Below are 11,504 nucleotides of genomic sequence, written 5' to 3'. Positions count from 1 at the left end.
ACTTCTCTTTGGTTTTTCTTCATTGAATTTGGTACAATATGGTCAAACTATATATCATTTTAAAGCTTAAGACGGATAGAATAACATAAACACATTTTGACATTCAATATTTGTGTGCTTTATTCATATTTTGGTTTAAAACCAATACATTTTTACACTAATTTACAAAATCTCAATCTAAAGTTAGGAAGGATATGCACTACCTTAAGTTGAATAAATACAAAGCTATATACATATACAAGGTCAAGTTAGCAACATTTCACAGAAAATAATTGCCATAAAACAACAAATGAGTTTTTATTCAACTGCCTTTTTTGGATAAATATCCTAAACAAAGTTCTAAAAATAACTAAAACGTAACTACTTTTTAAAAATCCAGGTACGGTGGATAATAAGAGTCACAATTATATTTCAAAGGCTAACAATTTTGTTATTTACCTCTCAACCAAATTGCAAATTTTACACCATCTCAAATTGAAATACATTGCAGACGACATATAAAATTGTAAAGAAATAAAGAAATTGGCAAAACTATTGATTTTATAGTTCGATTCCTTCTACCCATTTTGAAAGCGTGGCCATCGCTGTGATCCGTAGAAAAACGTGCAAAACAAATCGGTCGAAACCACGTGCAGTGGTGAGAAAACCGGGTATGTGTATACACATACCTGAGAAAACACATGTACTTATTTTGACAATTGTGTGGTACTAGTAAAACAGCTATTAACATTAATCAGCAAGAGATCGCACTAAATAACAGAAATGACCACGCAGAGATATCATCACTTACCCTATTGCAAATATTTTCCAGCTGAAAATTGTCCCCCACACGACTTTTTTAGTTTATTTGTTTTGTTTTTCTGGAGCCGAAGTGCATCTTACAGAATATCCATCCAACTTCCGTTGTTTTCACTTTCGTTATTAAAACTCCGTTTAAAAGAATTATTTCTACTTTTAGATTGTTAAAGCGATGTATTATTATATATTATTGATAGAATTGTATACCGTGATAAATTGAACGGAGTTATGTATCGATCTTTCTGTCAGTCTGTAAGCGTACTATTTTATGCGCAATAATATAAGTACAGTGATTCGACAACGATTGTAAACATTGGTGAAATGCTTCTTACATAGTAATTCTTTTGAGTGTTTATGAGGTCTGATCGTGCAGTTTGCAAACATCAAAGGAAAGATTACAATCCAATGCATTTGTCATCGTCAACCGTTTGGAATGTCAATTAGGCGATGAGTGAGTTTTTAGCATGTTTCTTTCTATTTTATTAATTTAAAAATGGCTGCCCCCATGGTGATGAAATGACATGTGTTCGAGTTTTGATATTTTTAGATATGTAAACTTTTTTTACTATTTAAGCGTAACTTGCCCTCGTCAATGTCGATATTATTCACTAGTTATATAATTTTCCGCCGAAATACGTGGAATAAACATGATTCAGATTTTTGAAAATAATGTATATTTTAATGTTAAAATCGCTTTGTAGTTTGATTGATACTAATACCTAATACAACAATACAACAAAGACGTGCGTACAATGATGGAAACCAATGTCAGACAAATTTAGCATGCAGTCACTAACTGGCCAGCGTTTTAAGGTTTCCGGCTAAAACGCGGAAGTGAGTGACTTTCAAGGTTACGCATGCGCAATTAATTTCCTTCTATATTACATATAAAATAGTTCAAGTTCGATATCAATTTTTACCATGATCAAGCAATGACCCACTATATCATCATACATCATTGGAAAGATAAATGCATAATCTTTTTAACAAATGGATGTCATTAAATTCTATACGTTGTAACTCAAAATATTCACCTTAGAATAGGCACACCGGTTTTGACAGCTGCGCAGGCGACCATTTTGGGCTCAAATAGTATGACCTACTTTCATAGCCGGGAACCATCAACAGAAAAAGTAGAGCACAAAAATGGCTTTTTTTCTTATTGGTTACAAAAATACCTTCAAATTGATACAAAGACATTCCATTTGCAATGTATTTTACAAATCCTATGCAGCATGCACTGAACAATGTGTGCTAAGTATCAAACTGACTGCATGCAACCCTGCAAACAGGAGTTCCGGTTTGGGGTTATGTGACCTCAAAGCCCCGCCCACAATCTAACTTCCGGGGTTTCGGTTTCAAATGAAAACAGCGTGCAGAATCGACGGGGTTTTCATGGGTTTACACACAGGCTGGACAGAATATAACCACACCATTAAAAACTTTATTTTGCTAATATCTCAAGTTATTGAAATTAATTTTCAAAAATCTTTTGTGCGTAAAAGACAGATATTCTTGCAGTTTGCGTCGATATCTTAAGGTATAACTGAGGCCTATAGTAAGTGTATGTGGACAAATGTACTTTTAAATGACTTATATATTATCAATAGTGCCTGTTCAACATTCTCGAGTATAATTTCTTTTTACCAAAACGTGTTTGCTATCAATGTTTTTAATACACAGTTGTATCAAATTGGACTTGGAAAATTTTAATTTTTCCAATTTACTTACCCTATGCCTATGTATGTTTATTGTAAAATACCGAACACATCCCCAATGGTTTTACACTGCTCACAAGATTTCGGGTTTCCTGGGGTTTTACTGACCTTGATACCCTGCGGGTTGAAATGCTATGCATTTAAGTGAGGTAACTATTCCACTGCAGAAACGACGGATTGTTTAAATCTTTAAACATTTACATCTTTAACGGTCATTTTCGAAAACAAATTAAAAATATTTTCGTCAAAGGGTATATCCGGTTAGGGAACAGCAATGCTTATATGATCTAAAAACACAGCCTTTAAGTACAAACGCTATGGTTCCGACAATTATCAATATGAAAGGGCACACACAAACTGTATTGATGTCGAGAGATGGTTGTGAATCTGTTACATCTCTCAAGCCTTTTCATTAGAGATAGTATTGTTTCCCGATGAACACGAATTTAATATCGTCGCAAAACGCACCCCTCATATCCTTTTTATACCCTATACTTCCAAAAAATAGGAAGTCATTTGAATAACATATTATTATATATGTGAAAACGGTGTGTAGGTTACATGTTATCTTTTTCGAAAAGATTCAGGCATACAGAGGGAAATTTAAAATTCAAATTCATTGGACGCTAACAAAGGTCAGCTAAGGTGAAAAGCTGGGTTTAACAGCTACGCAGAAAAAACAAGAGCGGCTATTCCGATCACCCAAGATTTTCAATTTGGTGTGGCTTTGAAAAAAAATCCAAACGAAAGATTGTACTTCTTGTATTTGATAGTCCACGGTACAAGTTAAGAGAAATAAAATGAACCGTTTGTTTCCGTTTATAAAATGTTATGGTTTAAGTAATACATGTATGCATACACTCGACTGTTTCAATGCTACCTGCACGTGCGGATACATTAAATGTACTACTTTTGATACGGGTCTAAGGTATGTACTCAATCATGCTTCGATATTTGTAAATCCTTTCAGTTATTCATCCAAAACTGCGTCATTCGCAATTGTGGTCAATTTATCAAATGACTCACACATCAATTAGTTAGATAACATACAAAAGAGGACTTAAAATACTGAAATAAAATAAATATTGATTAACCACGTTTCAATGTTTTAAGTGATGAAACAAACATTAATCCAATTTATCCGACAGGTGTTGTTTTGTCGGAGCCTACATCGACACTGATGATCGTTAGCGTTAATAAATATGCTACCTTTATTATAATACTATACACTAAGTATACTACAGATATTGATAAACCATGTCTTAATGGTTAACGTGATAATGAAAGTATACTCTGAGTTTGTTACTTTTAATTCGCCATAATTAAAAGTAATAAACGTGTACATATTATTTTATTTGATAAAGACCCTCCTTAACAGACACGATTGTGTCATAGGCTCGGCGCTTAGCAAGGCCGCTATATATTTTAGTCTTGGAGGGAGCTTTTTAAAAAGAAAAAGCAATCTGATTTTATGTTTTGATACAAACATATGGTATCTAGGCGCCAATTTGAGAATCGTATTAAACTTTGCGATTGAATAAAGCGTAATAGTTACTGAATCGTCAACCGTGTTGTCAGGTCTTACAATAATGTACCATATTTCAATCGATTTTCGTTGAACAAGTTAAAACGGTTACAAAAGATTTGAAAACCTCAGTGTCAGGTCCAAAAGTACGTGGCTAAACATACAGAAAAAGACTAACGCAAGTGCACAAGTGCAAAGCCAAACAAGTAACTGCGGGTGATGGGAATGCGGATAAAAAACAATGGCACTAATGTTGTCAAGTTCAAATGTTCTGTTAGCATAAATTTATGTCATTTAGGTTTTGTTCTGGTTTTAAACTGCTTTATTGAGAATCTGTTATATTGCATTTTGGGATAACAAATACTTTTACTGCACAAGCATAATGGATTCTTCCTGACGCAGAGAACGGCATGTGCATGGTTCATATTACTTCTGGACTAAGTGTAAGGTTAGGTTAGCCTTTAAACTCAAATGTTTTGTCCGTTTCACGGTGGATATTGTTAATAAGTATTTTGTTTAATATTTTGTTCAAGGTCTTCTACTTATTTGTCACTTAATTATGTTTCTGAAGTTTCATTATGCCATATATTAAACAGAATCCATCACAGAGCTTCAATGAGTCCCAGAGCCGTCAAGGATAGTTCCAGGTGCTTATAGATCATACATATGTAGATGAATGTTTGACATGCTTGCGTTGCTATTTACAGATAGCGATATCAGATCATCGTGCTGAGGCAAACCCAGCAAAAGGTCTGGGTCATTGTAACCTCTCCCAAGGAAATGAAGCGGAATACTATTCTGAATCACCGGAACTTCCCTCAGCTCACTGGACACTGACTGTTTTCTCGTATGAGTCATTTTGGCACTTGTTTGCTGGCAGGGTAAAGAAACCCCAACATGCAAAGGGGGCGATGGACATATCCATATTGTTAAGCTACATTTTCTTGTTGGTACAAAGTTTGAGAAAAAAAATAACATACTCAGAAAATTGTCGGAATTGCACGGATTAATACATACTTCTTCTGAAATGTTTAATCATGTTCCATACAGACGGACAGACAGTCATAAATAATCGACCAAATTTGCGCAATTGTCCACATACTAGCACATATAAAAGTCCCTTATTCAGGGGGGCACGCGTATACGGGAGCTTACCGCGTTTAAGTGAGTTGTTGCAAAACTTCAAAGATGGCGTCGTTTAAGTGTTTTTCGTGAAGGAGTAGCGGATATTTTCACCCGGTAAACCAGTTTATATTTATATTTCTTTTAAATGAATAAGCTCTTTCGGCTCTACGGTGTTTGTGCTCCCCTCGGTTTTTTGTTTCAAAACCGTAGACGTCGGAATAAAAAAGTTATTGAAGCAAAACCGTCGACAAATGTGTTGTTTAATTTCTTGACCTTCGAGATGTTGGATGTTCGAATATCATTTTCTCTCATAATAAACAGTATTTGTGCATGTGAACAGTAAAATGTAACATAAATCACGAATATTTTATTATCTCGACGCGTTGCTATGTCTATTAATTCATTTAATGCCTAATTATAACGGGTTAACCCCCATTTTTGGAACTAAACTTCCTTTTAAGCACATTTTGGGACCTGACTTCCAAATGATTAACAGCTCTTTCCTATGTTACAAGGTTTTATGCGAAATAACTTTCGTGAATGAATTCCGCATTGGTGCGAATGTCTTGGAAAACATTTTCATTTGAAGAAATCAAGAGTTTTCTTTTTTCTATTAATTGTTTTATTATATATTTGTATTATTATATGTTTTATCGCGTACTTAACGCTAACATTTAGTGTGTGTAATATAAGACATTCGACGGTATTATAAACACAGTGTAATTCTTACCTGTTTATTTTAACACATATGGACATACTTATGTTTGAATATGCATCCAACGGAATACTATGCTTACTTTTTCCAGATATCTAGACGCCAGTTATATATGTTGAGGATGCCAAGATTAAAAAAGACGGCGTAACGAAGTGTGTACCGCTCTAGAATGCGATAGGTACATGAAAACCCACCAATCAAACAAAAAAGATTACGTCGAAGTACCTTGCCAAACAATCACATATACGTGCAATAAAAGTGTAATGAAAAACAGAAGAGGGTAAAGCCGGTTTGATACTAGTATAAGGTTGATGTAACCAAATACTGCCATTGTTTCGATTCGGAATACATGAAGCAATTTGGAATACCTGACATCTGCTTAGAAGATGCATATCTGTGGATGTTTTTTATGATACTTAAATATGAATTGTTTATTTAATACAATTACATTTGACGCGTTTTACCATAACGATACTGATACATGTATGTGACTTTGATGTGACACATTTTGGACGACCTTCTTTTAAACCAGTTCTGAGTTGGTCATTATATTATAATCGCAAAAAGTGAATTTGTAGTGGATAGAAAGATTTGTGCAAATGCAATACACGATATGATTTCAGTAGAAGTGATCAATATAATTTTATACATGTATGTTTTTTCTCTTTTATACCTATGTGAATACATATTATTTATGCCTGTTGTATTGAGGGAATAAAGTATTGGTTCACTTAGAAAGATTATTTCGTTTGTTCCTAACATTGCCTTCTAATCGTAAGTAATGTTAATATGTCAAATGCATAACGAATTAAATCCGACCCAAATCTTTTTTTATCATATATGTAAGTGCTGAATACAATTGAAAATTTATGCAGAGACATCGTAGGAAGAAATGACGTAACACAGATAATGGTTTATTTTCATAACAAAGTGAGAAACTAGCATCATGACATATACGGAATAAAACGTGTAAGTAAGTAGCACTCATAGCAATTATATGCCAGACGTGTCTATGTAGACTTTATAAATAAAACAAAAACACTACAAACATCAGCTGTACATGTTTTGTTATGTTATTTGCTGTTTTAGTCCGGCTTTGTTGAAGGGTTCTTTCTTGCATATTCTACATTTAAACTCATGTGGTCCATGAATGGGGCATGATATCTCAATCCTCCCCTGATGTAAAATTCCTCATTACATATACTGCAACGAAAGATGCACTTATTTTCGCCCTTTAAACTGCATCATCTGAAAAGACAGTAAAAGAATGGTTAAAAAAGTTCATAGCAGAATAAGGTCGACACGTCATAAAATAAATGAAATTAATTATAATATTACTGAAAGATAAACGTTCTTTTATCTCGTACATCAGCCACCACACAACCCATCTTCTTGAAAATAGGTGAATTGATTCAATTGGTCGGCAGGTTTTTCGAACAGCATTATTATTATTCTCCAGTAAGTAACGTGATTAAGAAAACACTTATATTGCACTACGTAACATGCTATAAAACTATAATATTGAAGTACACATATACACTTTATTTAAGATGGGTAGGTATATCAAGCTCTTTTACATATGAAAGAGCTGTTTGTCATTTGGAAGTCAGGTCCCAAAATGTGCTTAAAAGGAAGTCAGTTCCAAATAAGGGGGTTAAACCAATAATGTTTGCCAATAAATTAATTATCAGTGATAAAACGGCGTCGGTAAAATGAAATAATCATGATTTTATTTATATTTTACTGTTCACGCGTGTCAATACTGTGTATTATAAGAGAAAATGATATGTGTACATCCAATTTCTCGAACGTCCCGTAAGTAGACAACAGATTTGTGGACAGTTTACCTTCAATAACTTTTTTATCCCGACGTCTACGATCTTGAAACAACAAACCGTGGGAAGCACACACACCGGAAAACCGAAACGGCGTATTCATTTAAAATAATTTTAAATACAAAGGGGCTTACCGGGTGAAAATATCCTCCCTTCCTTTAAGAAAATCCAACAAACGACGCCATCTTTGAAGTTTTGTAACAACTTTCTCACTTAAACGCGGTAAGCTCCCGTATACGCGTGCCCCCCTGCTTATAATTGGCATACAGAAACGTAGAAGCAACAAATGAAAAAGCCACAACAATTGTTTAAAGAAAATTCAGTTCTAACAGTATTTTACACCGAAAAAAATATGTATTCAACTAGCAAGAAACATTGTTTAGTAATTCTGAAGTGAGCGTAGTGTTTTCACTCGAGGTGAACCGATCTGTTCCCTAACTAGCTGCTGATGGGTTGAAGGTCTGTTGCGGATGACCAGACATAACTGGTTGACCATGCATGACTGGTTGACCATGCATGACTGGTTGACCATGCATACCGGGTTGATTTTGCATCACATGTTGACCATGAATATATGGCTGTCCATACGGCATATAACTAGGTACTGCGTTAACAAATGCTAAACCTGTAAAAAAACAAATGTCAAAACACCCGATAATCAAAAATAGTTTATGCACGGCTATGTTGAAGATAACCAACAAACACGGTGGTTTTTAATCAGTATACGTTTTTATAATTATTATGTATCCAAATTATCACAAATCATATTTAACAGGTAATGGAATATGTAATTACTAAAAACAATTAATATTATAATAAGAATACAAGTTCAATTAAGAGCATGAATAAACATACCAGGAGCTGGTTGCACAGTTTTGCGACAACATTTCTTTGCACAGACGCAGATCAGACCCACGAAAATGCAGATCAGACATAATATGCTGAACGACAGTCCTATGGCGCCAACCAAAATGGCTGTCCCATAGTCACTATAGGAACTATCGCTGTAGCTGTAATACAATTTATGAATAATCATCAATTATAAAAAGTTTAAATATATTATAAATAAATAAATTGCATACAATGACAAATTTATTATTTTCAAGTTCAATGATGATTTCTAATTATATATTGGATATATTTTATAACGTAATTAATTTTAATTGCATATAATAAACAACATGAAATCAAATGAATTACGTTACAAAACATGTACCTCTCGCATTACATCGTCATGACGTGTCCCACACCGGACAATTCATTATTCCTGTTGGCGATTAAATATTGATTAGATTTTCCCAGTAAAGAAAGGAATAGTGGAAAAAAAAACACTCTCGTAACAATCTGATACTTAATTGATGACGCAAGCGAGGCAATTGTTTACAAAATTAACCCGAAACCTATCTTACAGTTTCAGTATTTATGAACGTAATTCGCCACTAACCTGTAGTATGATCGTTGTGATCCTTGCGCAGACGCTGAAAAAGATAGCATAAACAACGTCAAAAAGAATGAGCAACGTCAGAAAACTTGAACAATATAAGATATTTTGAAAAACGTCAGATAGCATGAACAACGTAAGATATCACGAACATCGTCATATATCATTGCCAACGTTAGATTGCATGACCAACGTTAGATAGCATGACCAACGTCATCTTTCTATGTCGATTCGTATAGCATGCACAACGTTACGGATAACGTAAACAACGTTTACAGATAACATGAACAGCACTTCAGATAAGATGAACAACATAACAGATTACCGGTACATGTACAACGTTACATATAACATGAACAACATTACATTTCTATGAGAACACATAATTGTCCCTTGTTTGATACGCCAAATCCATTTTACTTCGCATTGATTCAGGCGTTCTGTTACAACGACAAAGGTAGTAATAGAACCCATTTTTTCGTGTAAGTGGCCTGGACTAAACGTTCTAAAGACAATAACACAATGTATTACCTTTATTGGCTATTGGTGTATTTTAATGAGAAAACTAAATATCCTCCTGATGTATAATCAATGAACATGAAATAAGTAAGTGTGCGATGAAGCATACCTGAATGTATTAATCCGATACACATGCCCGCAATTATAAAAAGTGCCATGTTGCGATCACAATTAGTGAAACCCTAATCTGTGCAAGCACATGTGAAAGGTCCCCCAAACTAGTTGACCAAACTGTAAATGGATGCCGCTGCAACTGAAATGTTAACATGTTGTTAACTTTGAGATAACATAGATCAATACATATCGAGTAATCCAAAGTAAACATATTGAACCATGGATTCATTGTCTTGTTATCAGCATGAAACTTTACAGCTAAGTCTTTTTATGACCTGCATCGAAATACGATTCATGCCAAATTTCTTATTCTAAATGCGTAGACAAATATGTGTTGGTTAATTAGGTGATTTTTGTATTTGTACATATTAATAATGAGTTGTTATTAATAGAAAAATTGTTACAAGCGTTTCATTTAATATGTAATAATTGGTTAACGCGGCGAAATGTTTGAAATTTCACATACACTTAAGAGTTTACGAAAAAAATATAATGGTTTTCTAATCCAAAATATATATTTAGACTGGAAACCCATTACGACCAATTTTGTTTTCAGGGCGTAATTTTAACAAACGTTGTTCGTTGTCCATGCCACATGTCTAGACTTTGTATACAGCTCTATAGATTGGGAAACGTTGATTTCAACTTTCAAGCTAAATATATTAACGAAACAATTTAGTTCATTATGCTCGGAACGGAACAATTTTGATTCGAGTGACATGATATGAACAAACATAGTAGAGAACAATCCATACGATTGTACATGCTAAATACCAAATCTCTGGGCTGTTCGGTTAAGGAGAATATTTTTAAAGTGTACATAAAGCTTAAAAGATAGCATGAGCAATCATGAAGTATTGAAAAAAGTTATCCCGATTAGGGTTGGAAAGGATAAGCATCGTAAGGGGTAGGTAGAAAGATAAAATCGGTCGAAATCCAGTAGAAAAAAATAAAGAACATATGACGGAAGAAAGAAATAGTGCTTAAAATTAAAACGGACAAGACCTGAAAACACAGACTTACATTGAACACAAATGGAGGTGGCATCTGTATTTATATCCAAACAGGGCTTACGTGCATACCTAAAACAAAAAATGCGATAATGAAAGTATGTTATGTATTCCTATACGATGAGCGTAACTATCAATTTACAATATATAATTGAAATGATCCATGATATAATCTATATATTTTAAAACGTATAAATGGCAAATGTTATTATTGGTTCTGAAAAAGCCACCGTGTCAGAACTTGAGTTGCACGTATTTTGTATCTTCACAAACACAACCGTTTAATGACATATATGTACATACATTAGTATGCATTTATACAATAAAACGTATCATATATTATATATTTTTTGAGACACGCAAGTAAACGAATATAGTTCACACATACAATTTACGAATTTTATACTAGTTTTTTTCTAATATACGAATGATGAATATCGTCCAGACATCAACGTGTGTAAAATAACTGAAAGCATGTAGTAATGTAAGCAAACACAGAGGGGGTAATCACGTGATAGTCAAGATGGCGACGTCCACGCCGAGACAGTTATTTTTTGCCGTGTTATACCCTTTATTACTCTTGTTTAATTTTTAAACGGCGCTCACTTTCCAGCCGTATCAGTAAAAAAGTGATTAGCGTTTATTTCGTATTTAAATTCGCTTAGTATCTCGACTTAACTCTCCGCAAATGGTCTTAGGGGCGC

General features: G+C 34.0%; 1 long non-coding RNA gene across 1 annotated transcript; it reads right to left on the bottom strand.

Moving 5' to 3' along the window:
* Positions 1-5,058: 5,058 nt before the first annotated feature.
* LOC127832307 (uncharacterized) lies at positions 5,059-11,203 on the bottom strand. The gene is made up of 7 exons (XR_008026762.1): positions 11,189-11,203; positions 10,814-10,872; positions 9,786-9,929; positions 9,161-9,194; positions 8,572-8,726; positions 7,851-8,341; positions 5,059-7,129 (listed from the first exon to the last, which is right to left on the bottom strand). It is a non-coding gene; the product is annotated as an uncharacterized LOC127832307 (long non-coding RNA).
* Positions 11,204-11,504: the final 301 nt, after the last annotated feature.

Source organism: Dreissena polymorpha, chromosome 5 (genome assembly GCF_020536995.1).
Source record: "Dreissena polymorpha isolate Duluth1 chromosome 5, UMN_Dpol_1.0, whole genome shotgun sequence".
NCBI classification, from domain to species: Eukaryota; Metazoa; Mollusca; class Bivalvia; order Myida; family Dreissenidae; genus Dreissena; species Dreissena polymorpha.
The sequence above is the reverse complement of the archived record's forward strand: the minus strand, read 5'-3'. Positions and strand labels throughout refer to the sequence as shown.